Here is a 21224-nt window from a genome sequence, read left to right as displayed (position 1 = left end):
CGAAGCCTGTCTGCCGTCACTCCTTCCACTAGACTTCCACTGACCAGACCACTGCTGCCCGTGTACCCCTGGAACCAATTTAAAAGTGCCTACAGCCAGCCCAATTTTGTTATGTTAGGCCTTCAAAGCCTGTCTGCGGTCACTCCTTCCACTAGACTTCCACTGACCAGACCACTGCTGCCCGTGTACCCCTGGAACCAATTTAAAAGTGCCTACAGCCAGCCCAATTTTGTTATGTTAGGCCTTCGAAGCCTGTCTGCGGTCACTCCTTCCACTAGACTTCCACTGACCAGACCACTGCTGCCCGTGTACCCCTGGAACCAATTTAAAAGTGCCTACAGCCAGCCCAATTTTGTTATGTTAGGCCTTCGAAGCCTGTCTGCCGTCACTCCTTCCACTAGACTTCCACTGACCAGACCACTGCTGCCCGTGTACCCCTGGAACCAATTTAAAAGTGCCTACAGCCAGCCCAATTTTGTTATGTTAGGCCTTCGAAGCCTGTCTGCCGTCACTCCTTCCACTAGACTTCCACTGACCAGACCACTGCTGCCCGTGTACCCCTGGAACCAATTTAAAAGTGCCTACAGCCAGCCCAATTTTGTTATGTTAGGCCTTCAAAGCCTGTCTGCCGTCACTCCTTCCACTAGACTTCCACTGACCAGACCACTGCTGCCCGTGTACCCCTGGAACCAATTTAAAAGTGCCTACAGCCAGCCCAATTTTGTTATGTTAGGCCTTCGAAGCCTGTCTGCCGTCACTCCTTCCACTAGACTTCCACTGACCAGACCACTGCTGCCCGTGTACCCCTGGAACCAATTTAAAAGTGCCTACAGCCAGCCCAATTTTGTTATGTTAGGCCTTCGAAGCCTGTCTGCCGTCACTCCTTCCACTAGACTTCCACTGACCAGACCACTGCTGCCCGTGTACCCCTGGAACCAATTTAAAAGTGCCTACAGCCAGCCCAATTTTGTTATGTTAGGCCTTCGAAGCCTGTCTGCCGTCACTCCTTCCACTAGACTTCCACTGACCAGACCACTGCTGCCCGTGTACCCCTGGAACCAATTTAAAAGTGCCTACAGCCAGCCCAATTTTGTTATGTTAGGCCTTCGAAGCCTGTCTGCCGTCACTCCTTCCACTAGACTTCCACTGACCAGACCACTGCTGCCCGTGTACCCCTGGAACAAATTTAAAAGTGCCTACAGCCAGCCCAATTTTGTTATGTTAGGCCTTCGAAGCCTGTCTGCCGTCACTCCTTCCACTAGACTTCCACTGACCAGACCACTGCTGCCCGTGTACCCCTGGAACCAATTTAAAAGTGCCTACAGCCAGCCCAATTTTGTTATGTTAGGCCTTCGAAGCCTGTCTGCCGTCACTCCTTCCACTAGACTTCCACTGACCAGACCACTGCTGCCCGTGTACCCCTGGAACCAATTTAAAAGTGCCTACAGCCAGCCCAATTTTGTTATGTTAGGCCTTCGAAGCCTGTCTGCCGTCACTCCTTCCACTAGACTTCCACTGACCAGACCACTGCTGCCCGTGTACCCCTGGAACCAATTTAAAAGTGCCTACAGCCAGCCCAATTTTGTTATGTTAGGCCTTCGAAGCCTGTCTGCCGTCACTCCTTCCACTAGACTTCCACTGACCAGACCACTGCTGCCCATGTACCCCTGGAACCAATTTAAAAGTGCCTACAGCCAGCCCAATTTTGTTATGTTAGGCCTTCGAAGCCTGTCTGCCCTCACTCCTTCCACTAGACTTCCACTGACCAGACCACTGCTGCCCGTGTACCCCTGGAACCAATTTAAAAGTGCCTACAGCCAGCCCAATTTTGTTATGTTAGGCCTTCGAAGCCTGTCTGCGGTCACTCCTTTCAACTACTACTACACTGACCAGACCACTGCTGCCCGTGTACCCCTGGAACCAATTTAAAAGTGCCTACAGGCAGCCCAATTTATGATGTTAGGGCTTCGAAGCCTGTCTGCGGTCCCTCATTCCACTATGCCTCCAGTGACCTGTCTACTGCTGCCCGTGTTCCCATGGAACCAATTATAAATTGCCTACAGCCAGCCCATTTTATTATGTTAGGCCTTCGAAGCCTGTCTGCGTTCCCTCCTTCCATTAGGCCTCCACTGACCTGTCTACTGCTGCCCGTGTACCCCTTGAACCAACATCATAAAGTAAAAAAATAAGTATTTTGCTTATAAAAAAAAAAAAATACTGGTGAGATATCAAATGCAGACATTTTAACATTAAAAACAAACACACAACAAAAATCTGGAACTGTACTAAAAATGTCCACCAGCTACAATTACTTTCTCCTGCAAGTAGTTAACTGAAAGGTTTTTTTAATTGAAAACACAGATATGGCATCCACCGAGTGTTGTCCTGTCGCGTCTTCTTTATATTATTGCCAAGAATATGTAAAACAATGAAATTAATAAAATCATTAATTACAAAAATAATCGAGTAAGTCAAAACCAGATTGCAAATAAACATTCATTACAAATAAAGAAGCAGGGCGCGTCCGAGGGTGAGTATATACCTAATAAGAATATAATCACCCTCGGACGCGCAATGCTTATTTCCAACAGCCTTCCTTCCTAAGAATCAGCCCTTCCGTGGTGTAGAGAGAGGTTGTGTTACACTCCAAGGTGTTCCCCAGGTTGCCTTTCCTGAGCTTCGATCTTCCGGCTCTCGTTTAGTAGTTGTTGGAAACTACGCTGCATTAGGCCTACAAATTGGGTATGGGGTGTAGAGAGAGGTTGTGTTACACTCCAAGGTGTTCACCAGGTTGCCTTTCCTGAGCTTCGATCTTCCGGCTCTCGTTTAGTAGTTCTTGGAAACTACACTGCATTAGGCCTACAAATTGGGTATGGGGTGGAGAGAGATGGTGTGTTACACTCCAAGGTGTTCCCCAGGTTGCCTTTCCTGAGCTTCTATCTTCAGGCTCTCATTAAATTGTGGTTAAATGGAACAACTGCATTTGGCGTACTAGTTGGTTTGGGGCCTACTATCGGTGTCTGCCACTCCTTGCTGTTCTCCTCCACTGAACAAAGCTGTGCCGCCTGTTTACTACGGTTGCCAATTTTGAACTGCATTTCGACTACTTACTGATTTGGCCCTACTCTCTGTGTCAGCCTCTCATTCCAGTTGTCCTCCACTGCAATGCCCCCTGGTTATTCCTGTGTTACCAATTTTGAACTGCATTTAGCCCACTTTATTATTTGGGCCTATATCTGTGTTCCCACTTCATCGTGCCCATTGCCCAGCCAGTGATAGATGAGTCTGCTGGTACATTGACCCATAACGCAACATTCCCCGTGCACGCTACACAACAACATTGTGACCCTGCTGAAAGTCAGGTTGCTCTTCCCGCATACCATACCACCTTACACGGGGACAAAGAGGAAGGTGCAGATGAAAGTGCAGGTTCCTTCATCAGGTGGGGGGAGGAATACTAGTTGGCGACGTCACTGGCACAGGGCCTCTCATAGTACGCAAAAGTGTTGCTGCCGGTGGGAGGCGCCCCCGCCGTGCAAACACACCGCTGTACTTTGAGGGGCCCTGTGCCAGTGCCAATGCCAACAAGTGGGCCCCCCCTGCTTGCTCAGGTTCACAGCACTTGCAAAGTTGAAATACTTACCTCTCCCTGCTCCATTGCCGTGACGTGGTCCAGATTTCCTGGGCCCACTAATTAGTTGAACCAGCCCTACCCCCCACAACTTTAGCCAAATGACCCCCAATTTCAAATGCCTTCCAATTATTATAAGGTAAATTAAGCTTGACAAGCTTCATTAAGAAGAATGGATGGTTTTGACATTAAAATGGGCACTCTAGGTGTTTTCCTGGCCCCCACTCACTGCCGACTATGCTGCCCCATTGACTTGCATTGGGTTTCGTGTTTCGGTCGATCCCGACTTTTCGCCATAATCGGCCGATTTCACTCGACCCGACTTTTGAGATAGTCGGGTTTCGCGAAACCCGGCTCGACTTTAAAAAGGTCAAGGTCGCTCAACTCTATTGGTGACCCTTACTATAGGGTTTTCATTGTTTCTTGGGACTTCACCTAGCATTTCATTTTCCACCGTGAATACCGTGGAGAAGAAGGTGTTTAATATGTTAGCTTTTTCTTCGTCATCTACAACCATTCTTTCCTCACTATTTTTTAAGGGGCCTACATTTTCAGTTTTTATTCTTTTACTATTGATATAGTTGAAGAACAGTTTGGGATTAGTTTTACTCTCCTTAGCAATGTGCTTCTCTGTTTCCTTTTTGGCAGCTTTAATTAGTTTTTTAGATAAGGTATTTTTCTCCCTATAGTTTTTTAGAGCTTCAATGGTGCCATCCTGCTTTAGTAGTGCAAATCGGTCAATGTTTTAGCAATACTAGAAAAATTACAGATGAAGCGACGATAAAAATTAGCAAAGCCAAGGAACTTTTGCAGACTCTTCAGAGATGTCGGCTAAGTCCAATCATAAATGGCCTGGACCTTAACACGGTCCATCTCGATGGTAGAAGGGGAAAAAATGAACCCCAAAAATGAAACCTTCTGAACACCAAAGAGACACTTTGATCCCTTCACAAACAAAGAATTAGCACGCAGGACCTGGAACACCATTCTGACCTGCCTCACATGAGACTCCCAATCATCCGAGAAGACCAAAATATCATCCAAGTATACAATCAGGAATTTATCCAGGTACTCTCGGATAATGTCATGCATAAAGGACTGAAATACTGATGGAGCATTGGCAAGTCCGAATGGCATAACTAAGTACTCAAAATGGCCCTCGGGCGTATTAAATGCAGTTTTCCATTCATCGCCCCGTTTAATACGCACAAGATTATATGCACCACGAAGATCTATCTTGGTGAACCAACTAGCCCCCTTAATCCGAGCAAACAAATCAGATAGCAGCGGCAAGGGGTACTGAAATTTGACCGTGATTTTTTTTAGAAGGCGGTAATCAATACAAGGTCTCAGCGATCCATCCTTCTTGGCCACAAAAAAGAACCCTGCTCCCAATGGCGATGACGACGGCCGAATATGACCCTTCTCCAAGGATTCTTTTACGTAACTCCGCATAGCGGCGTGCTCAGGTACAGATAAATTAAACAGTCGACCCTTAGGAAACTTACTACCAGGAATCAACTCGATAGCACAATCACAATCCCTATGCGGAGGTAGGGCATTGGACTTGGACTCATCGAATACATCCCGGTAATCAGACAAGAACTCTGGGACCTCAGAAGGGGTGGATGATGAGATAGACAGAAATGGAACATCACCATGTACCCCCTGACAACCCCAGCTGGACACAGACATTGATTTCCAATCTAATACTGGGTTATGGACTTGTAGCCATGGCAACCCCAACACGACCACATCATGCAGATTTTGCAACACCAGAAAGCGAATATCCTCCTGGTGCGCAGGAGCCATGCACATGGTCAGCTGGGTCCAATACTGAGGCTTATTCTTGGCCAAAGGCGTAGCATCAATTCCTCTCAATGGAATAAGACACTGCAAGGTCTCCAAGACAAACCCACAGCGCCTAGCAAACTCCAAGTCCATCAAATTCAGGGCAGCGCCTGAATCCACAAATGCCGTGACAGAATAGGAAGACAAAGAGCAGATCAAAGTAACGGACAAAAGAAATTTCGACTGTACCGTACCAATGGTGGCAGACTTAGCGAACCGCTTAGTGCGCTTAGGACAATCGGAGATAGCATGAGTGGAATCACCACAGTAGAAACACAGCCCATTCTGACATCTGTGTTCCTGCCTTTCAGCTCTGGTCAAAGTCCTATCGCACTGCATAGGCTCAGGTTTATGCTCAGATAATACCGCCAAATGGTGCACAGATTTACGCTCACGCAAGCGTCGACCGATCTGAATGGCCAAAGACATAGACTCATTCAGACCAGCAGGCATAGGAAATCCCACCATGACATCCTTAAGGGCTTCAGAGAGACCCTTTCTGAAGATTGCTGCCAAAGCACATTCATTCCATTGAGTGAGCACAGACCACTTTCTAAACTTCTGACAATAAATCTCTATCTCATCCTGACCCTGACACAGAGCCAGCAAATTTTTCTCTGCCTGAGATACACTGAATTAGGTTCATCGTACAGTAATCCGAGTGCCAGAAAAAACGCATCAATATTACATAATGCAGGATCTCCTGGCGCAAGGGAAAATGCCCAGTCTTGAGGGTCGCCACGTAATAAAGAAATAATGATCTTAACTTGTTGTACTGGGTCACCAGAGGAGCGAGGTTTCAACGCCAGAAACAGTTTGCAATTATTTTTGAAACTCAGAAATTTAGCTCTATCTCCAGAAAACAAATCAGGAATAGGAATTCTTGGTTCTAACATAGAATTCTGAGCCACAAAGTCTTGAATATTTTGTACTCTTGCAGTGAGAAGATCCACACATGAAGACAGACCTTTAATGTCCATCACCACACCTGTGTCCTGAACCACCCAAATGTCTAGGGGGAAAAAAAGGCAAAACACAGTGCAAAGAAAAAAAAATGGTCTCAGAACTTCTTTTTTCCCTCTATTGAGAAGCATAGTACTTTGGGCCTCCAGTACTGTTATGAATAGGTAATTCAGAACCACAATGGACCTTGAAGTTCAGAGCACACAAAGTGACCTGACAATAACCAAAAAACATAGGACGAACTCTGAGACATGGAAACTCTGCTGACCGCAATCCCTAATCCTATCACACCACACTAGAGGTAGCCGTGGATTGCGCCTAACGCTCCCTATGCAACTCGGCACAGCCTGAGAAACTAGCTAGGCCTGAAGACAGAAAAATAAGCCTACCTTGCCTCAGAGAAATTCCCCAAAGGAAAAGGCAGCCCCCCACATATAATGACTGTGAGTAAGATGAAAACACAAACACAGAGATTAAATAGATTTAGCAAAGTGAGGCCCGACTTACTGAATAGACCGAGGATAGGAAAGATAGCTTTGCGGTCAACACAAAAACCTACAAACAACCACGCAGAGGGGCAAAAAGACCCTCCGCACCGACTAACGGTACGGAGGTGGTCTCTCTGCGTCTCAGAGCTTCCAGCAAGCAAGAAAAACCAATAAAGCAAGCTGGACAGAAAATATAGCAACAAAAGTAACACAAGCAGAACTTAGCTTATGCTGAGCAGACAGGCCACAGGAACGATCCAGGAGGAAGCAAGACCAATACTAGAACATTGACTGGAGGCCAGGATCAAAGCACTAGGTGGAGTTAAATAGAGCAGCACCTAACGACTTAACCTCATCACCTGAGGAAGGAAACTCAGAAGCCGCAGTACCACTCGTGACCACAGGAGGGAGCTTGATCACCGAATTCACAACATGGCACACAAGCAGAAAGGCCAATATTAATCTCCCACTGATTTTTTTTTTATTTTTTCAGGGTGAATTTAGAAACCAAATAAAAAAAAATAAATAGGCTTTCTATGGCCCACTATTTGAGAGACAGAGATGGCACACCCAGGAGTAAGGAATGGCACACAAGCAGAAAGGCCAATATTAATCTCCCACAGATTTTTTTTTATTTTTTCAGGGAGACTTTAGAAACCAAATTTAAAAAATGATTTTTTCAGGGAGAATTTAGAAACCAAATTAAAAAAAATGATTTTTTCAGGGAGAATTTAGAAACCAAATAAAAAATAAATAAATAGGCTTTCTATGGCCCACTATTTGAGAGAGAGAGATGGCACACCCAGGAGTCAAGACTGGCACACAAGCAGAAAGGGCAATATTAATCTCCCACTGTTTTTTTTTTATTTTTTCAGGGAGAATTTAGAAACCAAATAAAAAAAAATAGGCTTTCTATGGCCCACTATTTGAGAGAGAGAGATGGCACACCCAGGAGTCAAGACTGGCACACAAGCAGAAAGGGCAATATTAATCTCCCACTGTTTTTTTTTTATTTTTTCAGGGAGAATTTAGAAACCAAATAAAAAAAAAATAGGCTTTCTATGGCCCACTATTTGAGAGACAGATGGCACACCCAGGAGTCAGGAATGGCACACAAGCAGAAAGGCCAATATTAATCTCACACTGATTTTTTTTTATTTTTTCAGGGAGACTTTAGAAACCAAACAAAAAAAAATGATTTTTTCAGGGAGAATTTAGAAACCAAATAAAAAAAAATATTTTTTCAGGGAGAACTTAGAAACCAAATAAAAAAAAAATAGGCTTTCTATGGCCCACTATTTGAGAGAGAGAGATGGCACACCCAGGAGTCAGGACTGGCACACAAGCAGAAAGGCCAATATTAATCTCCTACTGATATTTTTTTATTTTTTCAGGGAGAATTTAGAAAACAAAAAAAAATAAATGGGCTTTCTATGGCCTACTATTTGAGAGACAGAGATGGCACACCCAGGAGTCAGGAGTGGCACACAAGCTGAAAGGTCAATATTAATCTCCCACTGATTTTTTTTTATTTTTTTCAGGGAGAATTTAGAAACTAAAAAAAAAATAAAATAAATAGGCTTTCTATGGCCCACTATTTGAGAGAGAGATGGCACACTCAGGACTGGCACACAAGCCCAAATGCCAATATTAATCTCCCGCTGTTTTTTTTTCAGGGAGAATTTATAAACCCCACAAAAAAAAAACAGAAAAATAAAAAGGCTTTCTATGGCCCACTATGTGAGAGAGATGGCACACACAGGGGTGGCACTCTAGCAGAAATGCCAATCTTAATCTCCCACAACTTATTTTTTTAGGGAGAATTAAAAAAAAAAAAAAAAAAACAGGGACTGTCCTACAATTACTATCTCCCTGCAGTAATCTCAGCCAGGTATGGCAGGCAGCAATAAGGAGTGGACTGATGCACAAATTAAATAAAAAGTGTGGACAAACAAACAAGATAGCTGTGCAGAAAGGAAGGAACAAGAGGATTTGTGCTTTGAAAAAAGCAGTTGGTTTGCACAGCGGCGTACACACAGCAATGCAGCTATCAGGGAGCCTTCTAGGGCAGCCCAATGAGCTACAGCGCTGAGGAAAAAAAATGTAGCCTCCACTGTCCCTGCAAACAAAAGGTGGTGTTGGACAGTGGAAATCGCTACAGCACAAGCGGTTTGGTGGTTAATGGACCCTGCCTAACGCTATCCCTGCTTCTGACGAAGCGGCAGCAACCTCTCCCTAGGCTCAGATCAGCAGCAGTAAGATGGCGGTCGGCGGGAACGCCTCTTTATAGCCCCTGTGACGCCGCAGACAGCAAGCCAATCACTGCAATGCCCTTCTCTAAGATGGTGGGGACCAGGACCTATGTCATCACGCTGCCCACACTCTGCGTTCACCTTCATTGGCTGAGAAATGGCGCTTTTAGCGTCATTGAAACGCGACTTTGGCGCGAAAGTCACGTACCGCATGGCCGACCCCACACAGGGGTCGGGTCGGGTTTCATGAAACCCGACTTTGCCAAAAGTCGGCGACTTTTGAAAATGAACGATCCGTTTCGCTCAACCCTAATGGTGAGTATGTACTCTATGTTATCTGTACTGTATGTACAGTTAGGGCCAGAAATATTTGGACAGTGACACAATTTTCGTGAGTTGGGCTCTGCATGCCACCACATTGGATTTGAAATGAAACCTCTACAACAGAATTCAAGTGCAGATTGTAACGTTTAATTTGAAGGGTTGAAGAAAAATATCTGATAGAAAATGTAGGAATTGTACACATTTCTTTACAAACACTCCACATTTTAGGAGGTCAAAAGTAATTGGACAAATAAACATAACCCAAACAAAATATTTTTATTTTCAATATTTTGTTGCAAATCCTTTGGAGGCAATCACTGCCTTAAGTCTGGAACCCATGGACATCACCAAACGCTGGGTTTCCTCCTTCTTAATGCTTTGCCAGGCCTTTACAGCCGCAGCCTTCAGGTCTTGCTTGTTTGTGGGTCTTTCCGTCTTAAGTCTGGATTTGAGCAAGTGAAATGCATGCTCAATTGGGTTTAGATCTGGAGATTGACTTGGCCATTGCAGAATGTTCCACTTTTTGGCACTCATGAACTCCTGGGTAGCTTTGGCTGTATGCTTGGGGTCATTGTCCATCTGTACTATGAAGCGCCGTCCAATCAACTTTGCAGCATTTGGCTGAATCTGGGCTGAAAGTATATCCCGGTACACTTCAGAATTCATCCGGCTACTCTTGTCTGCTCTTATGTCATCAATAAACACAAGTGACCCAGTGCCATTGAAAGCCATGCATGCCCATGCCATCACGTTGCCTCCACCATGTTTTACAGAGGATGTGGTGTGCCTTGGATCATGTGCCGTTCCCTTTCTTCTCCAAACTTTTTTCTTCCCATCATTCTGGTACAGGTTGATCTTTGTCTCATTTGTCCATAGAATACTTTTCCAGAACTGAGCTGGCTTCTTGAGGTGTTTTTCTGCAAATTTAACTCTGGCCTGTCTATTTTTGGTATTGATGAATGGTTTGCATCTAGATGTGAACCCTTTGTATTTACTGTCTTGGAGTCTTCTCTTTACTGTTGACTTAGAGACAGATACACCTACTTCACTGAGAGTGTTCTGGACTTCAGTTGATGTTGTGAACGGGTTCTTCTTCACCAAATTAAGTATGCGGCGATCATCCACCACTGTTGTCATCCGTGGACGCCCAGGCCTTTTTGAGTTCCCAAGCTCACCAGTCAATTCCTTTTTTCTCAGAATGTACCCAACTGTTGATTTTGCTACTCCAAGCATGTCTGCTATCTCTCTGATGGATTTTTTCTTTTTTTTCAGCCTCAGGATGTTCTGCTTCACCTCAATTGAGAGTTCCTTTGACCGCATGTTGTCTGCTCACAGCAACAGCTTCCAAATGCAAAACCACACACCTGGAATCCACCCCTGACCTTTTAACTACTTCATTGATTACAGGTTAACGAGGGAGACGCCTTCAGAGTTAATTGCAGCCCTTAGAGTCCATTGTCCAATTACTTTTGGTCCCTTGAAAAAGAGGACGCTATGCATTACAGAGCTATGATTCCTAAACCCTTTCTCCGATTTGGATGTGGAAACTATCATATTGCAGCTGGGAGTGTGCACTTTCAGCCCATATTATATATATAATTGTATTTCTGAACATGTTTTTGTAAACAGCTAAAATAACAAAACTTGTGTCACTGTCCAAATATTTCTGGCCCTAACTGTATGTATTGTATGTAATGTATAAATGTATTGTATGTAGTATGTGTGTTGTATCTATGTATGTATGTAGGTACGTAGTATGTATGTAGTATGTATGATGTATGTATGTAGTATGAAGTATGTATGTAGTACATATGTCATATGTATGTTGTATGTATGTAGTATGTTGTGTGTATGTAGTATGTATGTAGTATGTATGTAGTATGTATGCAGTATGTATGTTGTATGTATGTAGTATGTAGTATGTATGTAGTATGTATGTAGTATGTATGCAGTATGTATGTTGTATGTATGTAGTATGTATGTATGTAGCATGTAGTATGTATGTAGTATGTTGTATGTAGTATGTATGTAGTATGTATGTTGTATGTATGTAGTATGTAGTATGTATGCAGTATGTAGTATGTATGCAGTATGTAGTATGTATGCAGTATGTATGTAGTATTTATGTTGTATGTATGTAGTATGTATGTTGTATGTATGTAGTATGTATGTAGTATGTATGTAGTATGTTGTATGTAGCATGTTTGTAGTAGGTATGTATTTATTATGTATGTATGTAGTAGTTTTTTTTTGTTTTTGTTTTTTGCATTCAACACATTAGCCGGATGATGGGACTACTACTGTTCCATCATTGGCTAATGTGTCAATCACTGCCATTGTAGCAGGCATAGCCCAATGGAACTTGTAGTCCCATCGGACGATGCCTGCACACAAACACAAAGACCCCCGGCAGGCCGCACAGACCCCGATATGCCCCTTACAGACCCCCGGCAGGCCGCACAGACCACCGGCAGGCCACACAGACCACCAAGAGGCCCGTACAGACCCCTGGCCCGCCGCACAGACCCCCATCAGGCTGCACAGACCCCCGAGAGGCCTGTACAGACCCATGGCATGCCCGCACAGACCCCCGGCAGGCCCAAACAAACCCCTGGCAGGCCGCACAGACCCCCGGCAGGCCCGTACAGACCCCCGGCAGGCCGCACAGACCCCCTGGCAGGCCACACAGACCCCCGAGAAGCCTGTACAGACCCCCGGCAGGCCGCACAGACCCCGGCAGGCCACACAGACCCCCGAGAGACCCGTACAGACCCCCGGCCGGCCGCACAGACCCCGGCAGGCTGCACAGACCCCCGAGAGGCCCGTACAAACCCCTGGCATGCCCGCACAGACCCTCGGCAGGCCCGAACAGACCCCTGGCAGGCCGCACAGACCCCCGGCAGGCCCGTACAGACCCCCAGCAGGCCGCACAGACCCCTGGCAGGCCACACAGACCCCCGAGAGGCCCGTACAGACCCCTGGCAGGCCGCACAGACCCCGGCAGGCCACACAGACCCCCAAGAGGCCCGTACAGACACCCGGCAGGCCCGCACAGACCCCCGGCAGGCCCGAACAGACCCCTGGCAGGCCGTACAGACCCCCGGCAGGCCCATACAGATCATCGGCAGGCCCACACAGACCCCCCCACGGTCACTCACAGACCCTGCCCACACTCCATTATAGTGCATCATTGCACTATAGGAACTTCTGATTCCAGTATCCGATATCTTAAAAGTATCGGAACTCAGTATCGGAAATCCGATACCTGATAATTGCATATCGGAATGCTCAACACTATACAGTACAGACCAAAAGTTTGGACACACCTCGTTTAAATATTTTTCTGTATTTTCATGACTATGAAAATTGTACATTCACACTGAAGGCATCAAAACTGTGAATTAACACGTGGAATTATATGCTTAACAAAAAAATATGAAACAACTGAAAATATCTTTTATATTCTAGGTTCTTCAAAGGAGCCACCTTTTGTTTTGATGACTGCTTTGCACACTCTTGGCATTCTCTTGATGAGCTTCAAGAGGTAGTCACCTGGAATGGTCTTCTAACAATCTTGAAGGAGTTCCCAGAGATGCTTAGCACTTGTTGGCCCTTTTGCCTTCACTCTGCGGTCTGTTATGTTTGCTAATGAAAGGTGTTATGAAGGCAATCCAGAGACACAGTGTGCCTAGCAATCAGAGCGCACACAGTGATCTGACAAATACCCAAAAACAAAAGAACGAGCTCTGAGACGTGGAAACTCTGTAGACTGCACATCTGATCCTATCCTAAACACAACTAAAAGCGGCTGTGGATTGCGCCTAACAACTACCTAGGCAACTCGGCACAGCCTAAGAAACTAGCTAGCCTGAAGATAGAAAAATAGGCCTGACTTGCCCCAGAGAAATACCCCAAAGGAAAAGGCAGCCCCCCACATATAATGACTGTGAGTAAGATGAAAAGACAAAACGTAGGGATGAAATAGAATCAGCAAAGTGGGGCCCGATATTCTAAACAGAGCGAGGACAGTAAAGCGAACTTTGCAGTCTACAAAAAACCCTAAAGCAAAAACCACGCAAAGGGGGCAAAAAAGACCCACCGTGCCGAACTAACGGCACGGCGGTACACCCTTTGCGTCTCAGAGCTTCCAGCAAAACAAAAGACAAGCTGGACAGAAAAAAAACAACAAAATAGCAAAAAAGCACTTAGCTATACAGAGCAGCAGGTCACAGGAACAATCAGGAGAAGCTCAGATCCAACACTGGAACATAGACAAGGAGCAAGGATAGCAGCATCAGGCGGAGTTAAGTAACGAAGCAGTTAACGAGCTCACCAGAACACCTGAGAGAGGAAGCTCAGAAGCTGCAGTACCACTTGTGACCACAGGAGTGAATTCAGCCACAGAATTCACAACAGTACCCCCCCCTTGAGGAGGGGTCACCGAACCCTCACCAGAGCCCCCAGGCCGACCAGGATGAGCCGCATGAAAGGCACGAACAAGATCGGGAGCATGAACATCAGAGGCAAAAACCCAGGAATTATCTTCCTGAGCATAACCCTTCCATTTAACCAGATACTGGAGTTTCCGTCTAGAAACACGAGAATCCAAAATCTTCTCCACAATATACTCCAATTCCCCCTCCACCAAAACCGGGGCAGGAGGCTCAACAGATGGAACCATAGGTGCCACGTTGTTATGTCTGCTAATGAAAGGTGTTATGAAGGCAATCCAGAGACACAGTGTGCCTAGCGATCAGAGCGCACACAGTGATCTGACAAATACCCAAAAACAAAGAAACGAGCTCTGAGACGTGGAAACTCTGTAGACCACACACCTGATCCTATCCTAAACACAACTAAAAGTGGCTGTGGATTGCGCCTAACAACTACCTAGGCAACTCGGCACAACCTAAGAAACTAGCTAGCCTGAAGACAGAAAAATAGGCCTGACTTGCCCCCAGAGAAATACCCCAAAGGAAAAGGCAGCCCCCCACATATAATGACTGTGAGTAAGATGAAAAGACAAAACGTAGGGATGAAATAGATTCAGCAAAGTGGGGCCCGATAATCTTAGACAGAGCGAGGACAGTAAAGCGAACTTTGCAGTCTACAAAAAACCCTAAAGCAAAAACCACGCAAAGGGGGCAAAAAAGACCCACCGTGCCGAACTAACGGCACGGCGGTACACCCTTTGCGTCTCAGAGCTTCCAGCAAAACAAAAGACAAGCTGGACAGAAAAAAAACAACAAAATAGCAAAAAAGCACTTAGCTATACAGAGCAGCAGGTCACAGGAACAATCAGGAGAAGCTCAGATCCAACACTGGAACATAGACAAGGAGCAAGGATAGCAGCATCAGGCGGAGTTAAGTAACGAAGCAGTTAACAAGCTCACCAGAACACCTGAGGGAGGAAGCTCAGAAGCTGCAGTACCACTTGTGACCACAGGAGTGAATTCAGCCACAGAATTCACAACAGTACCCCCCCCTTGAGGAGGGGTCACCGAACCCTCACCAGAGCCCCCAGGCCGACCAGGATGAGCCGCATGAAAGGCACGAACAAGATCGGGAGCATGAACATCAGAGGCAAAAACCCAGGAATTATCTTCCTGAGCATAACCCTTCCATTTAACCAGATACTGGAGTTTCCGTCTAGAAACACGAGAATCCAAAATCTTCTCCACAATATACTCCAATTCCCCCTCCACCAAAACCGGGGCAGGAGGCTCAACAGATGGAACCATAGGTGCCACGTATCTCCGCAACAACGACCTATGGAATACATTATGTATGGAAAAGGAGTCTGGGAGGGTCAGACGAAAAGACACAGGATTGAGAATCTCAGAAATCCTATGCGGGCCAATAAAACGAGGTTTAAATTTAGGAGAGGAAACCTTCATAGGAATATGACGAGAAGATAACCAAACCAGATCCCCAACACGAAGTCGGGGACCCACACGGCGTCTGCGATTAGCAAAAAGTTGAGCCTTCTCCTGGGACAAGGTCAAATTGTCCACTACCTGAGTCCAGATCTGCTGCAACCTGTCCACCACAGAATTCACACCAGGACAGTCCGAAGACTCAACCTGTCCTGAAGAGAAACGAGGATGGAACCCAGAATTGCAAAAAAATGGAGAAACCAAGGTAGCCGAGCTGGCCCGATTATTAAGGGCGAACTCAGCCAACGGCAAAAAGGACACCCAATCATCCTGGTCTGCAGAAACAAAACATCTCAGATATGTTTCCAAGGTCTGATTGGTTCGTTCGGTCTGGCCATCAGTCTGAGGATGGAAAGCCGAGGAAAAGGATAGGTCAATGCCCATCCTACCACAAAAGGCTCGTCAGAACCTTGAAACAAACTGGGAACCTCTGTCAGAAACAATATTCTCAGGAATGCCATGCAACCGAACCACATGCTGAAAGAACAAAGGTACCAAATCAGAGGAGGAAGGCAATTTAGCCAAGGGCACCAGATGGACCATTTTAGAAAAGCGATCACAGACCACCCAAATAACTGACATCTTTTGAGAAACGGGAAGGTCAGAAATGAAATCCATCGAAATATGTGTCCAAGGCCTCTTTGGGACCGGCAAGGGCAAAAGCAACTCACTGGCACGAGAACAGGAGGGCTTAGCCCTAGCACAAATCCCACAGGACTGCACAAAAGTACGTACATCCCGTGACAGAGATGGCCACCAGAAGGATCTAGCCACTAACTCTCTGGTACCAAAGATTCCAGGATGACCAGCCAACACCGAACAATGAAGTTCAGAGATAAGTTTATTAGTCCACCTATCAGGGACGAACAGTTTCTCCGCTGGACAACGATCAGGTTTATTCGCCTGAAATTTTTGCAGCACCCGCCGCAAATCAGGGGAGATGGCAGACACAATGACTCCTTCCTTGAGGATACCCGCTGGCTCAGATAAACCCGGAGAGTCGGACACAAAACTCCTAGACAGAGCATCCGCCTTCACATTTTTAGAGCCCGGAAGGTACGAAATCACAAAGTCGAAGCGGGCAAAAAATAACGACCAACGGGCCTGTCTAGGATTCAAGCGCTTGGCAGACTCGAGATAAGTCAAGTTCTTATGATCAGTCAATACCACCACGCGATGCTTAGCTCCTTCAAGCCAATGACGCCACTCCTCGAATGCCCACTTCATGGCCAGCAACTCTCGGTTGCCCACATCATAATTACGCTCAGCGGCCGAAAACTTCCTGGAAAAGAAAGCACATGGTTTCATCACTGAGCAATCAGAACCTCTCTGTGACAAAACCGCCCCTGCTCCAATCTCAGAAGCATCAACCTCGACCTGGAACGGAAGAGAAACATCTGGCTGACACAACACAGGGGCAGAACAAAAACGACGCTTCAACTCTTGAAAAGCTTCCACAGCAGCAGAAGACCAATTAACCAAATCAGCACCCTTCTTGGTCAAATCGGTCAATGGTTTGGCAATGCTAGAAAAATTACAGATGAAGCGACGATAAAAATTAGCAAAGCCCAGGAACTTTTGCAGACTTTTCAGAGATGTCGGCTGAATCCAATCCTGGATGGCTTGGACCTTAACTGGATCCATCTCGATAGTAGAAGGGGTAAAGATGAACCCCAAAAATGAAACTTTCTGCACACCGAAGAGACACTTTGATCCCTTCACAAACAAAGAGTTAGCACGCAGGACCTGAAAAACCATTCTGACCTGCTTCACATGAGACTCCCAATCATCTGAGAAGATCAAAATGTCATCCAAGTAAACAATCAGGAATTTATCCAGGTACTCACGGAAGATGTCATGCATAAAGGATTGAAACACTGATGGAGCATTGGCAAGTCCAAACGGCATCACTAGATACTCAAAATGACCCTCGGGCGTATTGAATGCAGTTTTCCATTCATCTCCTTGCCTGATTCTCACCAGATTATACGCACCACGAAGATCTATCTTAGTGAACCAACTAGCCCCCTTAATCCGAGCAAACAAGTCAGATAACAATGGCAAGGGATACTGAAATTTAACAGTGATCTTATTAAGAAGGCGGTAATCAATACACGGTCTCAGTGAACCATCCTTCTTGGCTACAAAGAAGAACCCTGCTCCCAGTGGTGATGACGATGGGCGAATATGTCCCTTCTCTAGGGATTCCTTCACATAACTGCACATAGCGGCGTGTTCGGGCACGGATAAATTAAATAATCGACCTTTAGGGAATTTACTACCAGGAATCAAATTGATAGCACAATCACAGTCCCTATGCGGAGGTAGGGCATCGGACTTGGGCTCTTCAAATACATCCTGATAATCAGACAAGAACTCTGGGACCTCAGAAGGGGTGGATGACGAAATCGACAAAAATGGAACATCACCATGTACCCCCTGACAACCCCAGCTGGATACCGACATGGAATTCGAATCCAATACTGGATTATGGGTTTGTAGCCATGGCAACCCCAACACGACCACATCATGCAGATTATGCAACACCAGAAAGCGAATAACTTCCTGATGTGCAGGAGCCATACACATGGTCAGCTGGGCCCAGTACTGAGGTTTATTCTTGGCCAAAGGTGTAGCATCAATTCCTCTCAATGGAATAGGACACTGCAAGGGCTCCAAGAAAAACCCACAACGTTTAGCATAATCCAAATCCATCAGATTCAGGGCAGCGCCTGAATCCACAAACGCCATGACAGAAAACGACGACAAAGAGCATATCAAGGTAATGGACAGAAAGAATTTGGACTGTACAGTACCAATGACGGCAGACCTAGCGGACCGCTTAGTGCGCTTAGGACAATTAGAAATAGCATGAGTGGAATCACCACAGTAGAAACATAGCCCATTCAGACGTCTGTATTCCTGCCGTTCAACTCTGGTCATAGTCCTATCGCACTGCATAGGCTCAGGTTAAACCTCAGGCAATAAAGCCAAATGGTGCACAGATTTACGCTCGCGCAAGCGTCGACCGATCTGAATGGCCAAAGACAAAGACTCATTCAAACCAGCAGGCATAGGAAATCCCACCATGACATCCTTAAGAGCCTCAGAGAGACCCTTTCTGAACAAAGCTGCCAGCGCAGATTCATTCCACTGAGTGAGTACTGACCATTTCCTAAATTTCTGACAATATACTTCTATATCATCCTGACCCTGGCACAAAGCCAGCAAATTTTTCTCAGCCTGATCCACTGAATTAGGCTCATCGTACAGTAATCCGAGTGCCAGGAAAAACGCATCGACACTACTCAATGCAGGGTCTCCTGGCGCAAGAGAAAATGCCCAGTCTTGAGGGTCGCCGCGCAAAAAAGAAATAATAATCAAAACCTGTTGACTAGGATTACCAGAAGAATGAGGTTTCAAGGCCAGAAATAGCTTACAATTATTTTTGAAACTTAGAAACTTCGTTCTATCTCCAAAAAACAAATCAGGAATAGGAATTCTTGGTTCTAGCATAGATTTCTGATCAATAGTATCTTGAATCTTTTGTACATTTATAACGAGATTATCCATTGAAGAGCACAGACCCTGAATATCCATGTCCACACCTGTGTCCAGAAACACCCAAATGTCTAGGGGAAAAAAAAAAAAAAAATGATGTCAGAACTTTTTCTTTCCCTCTATTGAGAATCATTAGTTGGCTCCTAGTACTGTTATGTCTGCTAATGAAAGGTGTTATGAAGGCAATCCAGAGACACAGTGTGCCTAGCGATCAGAGCGCACACAGTGATCTGACAAATACCCAAAAACAAAGAAACGAGCTCTGAGACGTGGAAACTCTGTAGACCACACACCTGATCCTATCCTAAACACAACTAAAAGTGGCTGTGGATTGCGCCTAACAACTACCTAGGCAACTCGGCACAACCTAAGAAACTAGCTAGCCTGAAGACAGAAAAATAGGCCTGACTTGCCCCCAGAGAAATACCCCAAAGGAAAAGGCAGCCCCCCACATATAATGACTGTGAGTAAGATGAAAAGACAAAACGTAGGGATGAAATAGATTCAGCAAAGTGGGGCCCGATAATCTTAGACAGAGCGAGGACAGTAAAGCGAACTTTGCAGTCTACAAAAAACCCTAAAGCAAAAACCACGCAAAGGGGGCAAAAAGACCCACCGTGCCGGACTAACGGCACGGCGGTACACCCTTTGCGTCTCAGAGCTTCCAGCAAAACAAAAGACAAGCTGGACAGAAAAAAAACAACAAAATAGCAAAAAAGCACTTAGCTATACAGAGCAGCAGGACACAGGAACAATCAGGAGAAGCTCAGATCCAACACTGGAACATTGACTAGGAGCAAGGATAGCAGCATCAGGTGGAGTTAAGTAACGAAGCAGCTAATGAGCTCACCAGAACACCTGAGGAAGGAAGCCCAGAAGCTGCAGTACCACTTGTGACCACAGGAGTGAATTCAGCCACAGAATTCACAACACCACGTATCTCCGCAACAACGACCTATGGAATACATTATGTATGGAAAAGGAGTCTGGGAGGGTGAAACGAAAAGACACAGGATTGAGAACCTCAGAAATCCTATATGGACCAATAAAACGAGGTTTAAATTTAGGAGAGGAAACCTTCATAGGAATATGACGAGAAGATAACCAAACCAGATCCCCAACACGAAGTCGGGGACCCACACGGCGTCTGCGATTAGCGAAAAGTTGAGCCTTCTCCTGGGACAAGGTCAAATTGTCCACTACCTGAGTCCAGATCTGCTGCAACCTGTCCACCACAGAATCCACACCAGGACAGTCCGAAGACTCAACCTGTCCTGAAGAGAAACGAGGATGGAACCCAGAATTGCAAAAAAATGGAGAAACCAAGGTAGCCGAGCTGGCCCGATTATTAAGGGCGAACTCAGCCAACGGCAAAAAGGACACCCAATCATCCTGGTCTGCAGAAACAAAACATCTCAGATATGTTTCCAAGGTCTGATTGGTTCGTTCGGTCTGGCCATTAGTCTGAGGATGGAAAGCCGAGGAAAAGGATAGGTCAATGCCCATCCTACCACAAAAGGCTCGCCAGAACCTTGAAACAAACTGGGAACCTCTGTCAGAAACAATATTCTCAGGAATGCCATGCAACCGAACCACATGCTGAAAGAACAAAGGTACCAAATCAGAGGAGGAAGGCAATTTAGCCAAGGGCACCAGATGGACCATTTTAGAAAAGCGATCACAGACCACCCAAATAACTGACATCTTTTGAGAAACGGGAAGGTCAGAAATGAAATCCATCGAAATATGTGTCCAAGGCCTCTTTGGGACCGGCAAGGGCAAAAGCAACCCACTGGCACGAGAACAGGAGGGCTTAGCCCTAGCACAAATCCCACAGGACTGCACAAAAGTACGTACATCCCGTGACAGAGATGGCCACCAGAAGGATCTAGCCACTAACTCTCTGGTACCAAAGATTCCAGGATGACCAGCCAACACCGAACAATGAAGTTCAGAGATAAGTTTATTAGTCCACCTATCAGGGACGAACAGTTTCTCCGCTGGACAACGATCAGGTTTATTCGCCTGAAATTTTTGCAGCACCCGCCGCAAATCAGGGGAGATGGCAGACACAATGACTCCTTCCTTGAGGATACCCGCTGGCTCAGATAAACCCGGAGAGTCGGACACAAAACTCCTAGACAGAGCATCCGCCTTCACATTTTTAGAGCCCGGAAGGTACAAAATCACAAAGTCGAAGCGGGCAAAAAATAACGAC

This window comes from Ranitomeya imitator, chromosome 2, assembly GCF_032444005.1.
Source record: "Ranitomeya imitator isolate aRanImi1 chromosome 2, aRanImi1.pri, whole genome shotgun sequence".
In the NCBI taxonomy this organism is placed as follows: domain Eukaryota; kingdom Metazoa; phylum Chordata; class Amphibia; order Anura; family Dendrobatidae; genus Ranitomeya; species Ranitomeya imitator.
Note: the sequence above shows the minus strand (reverse complement) of the source record.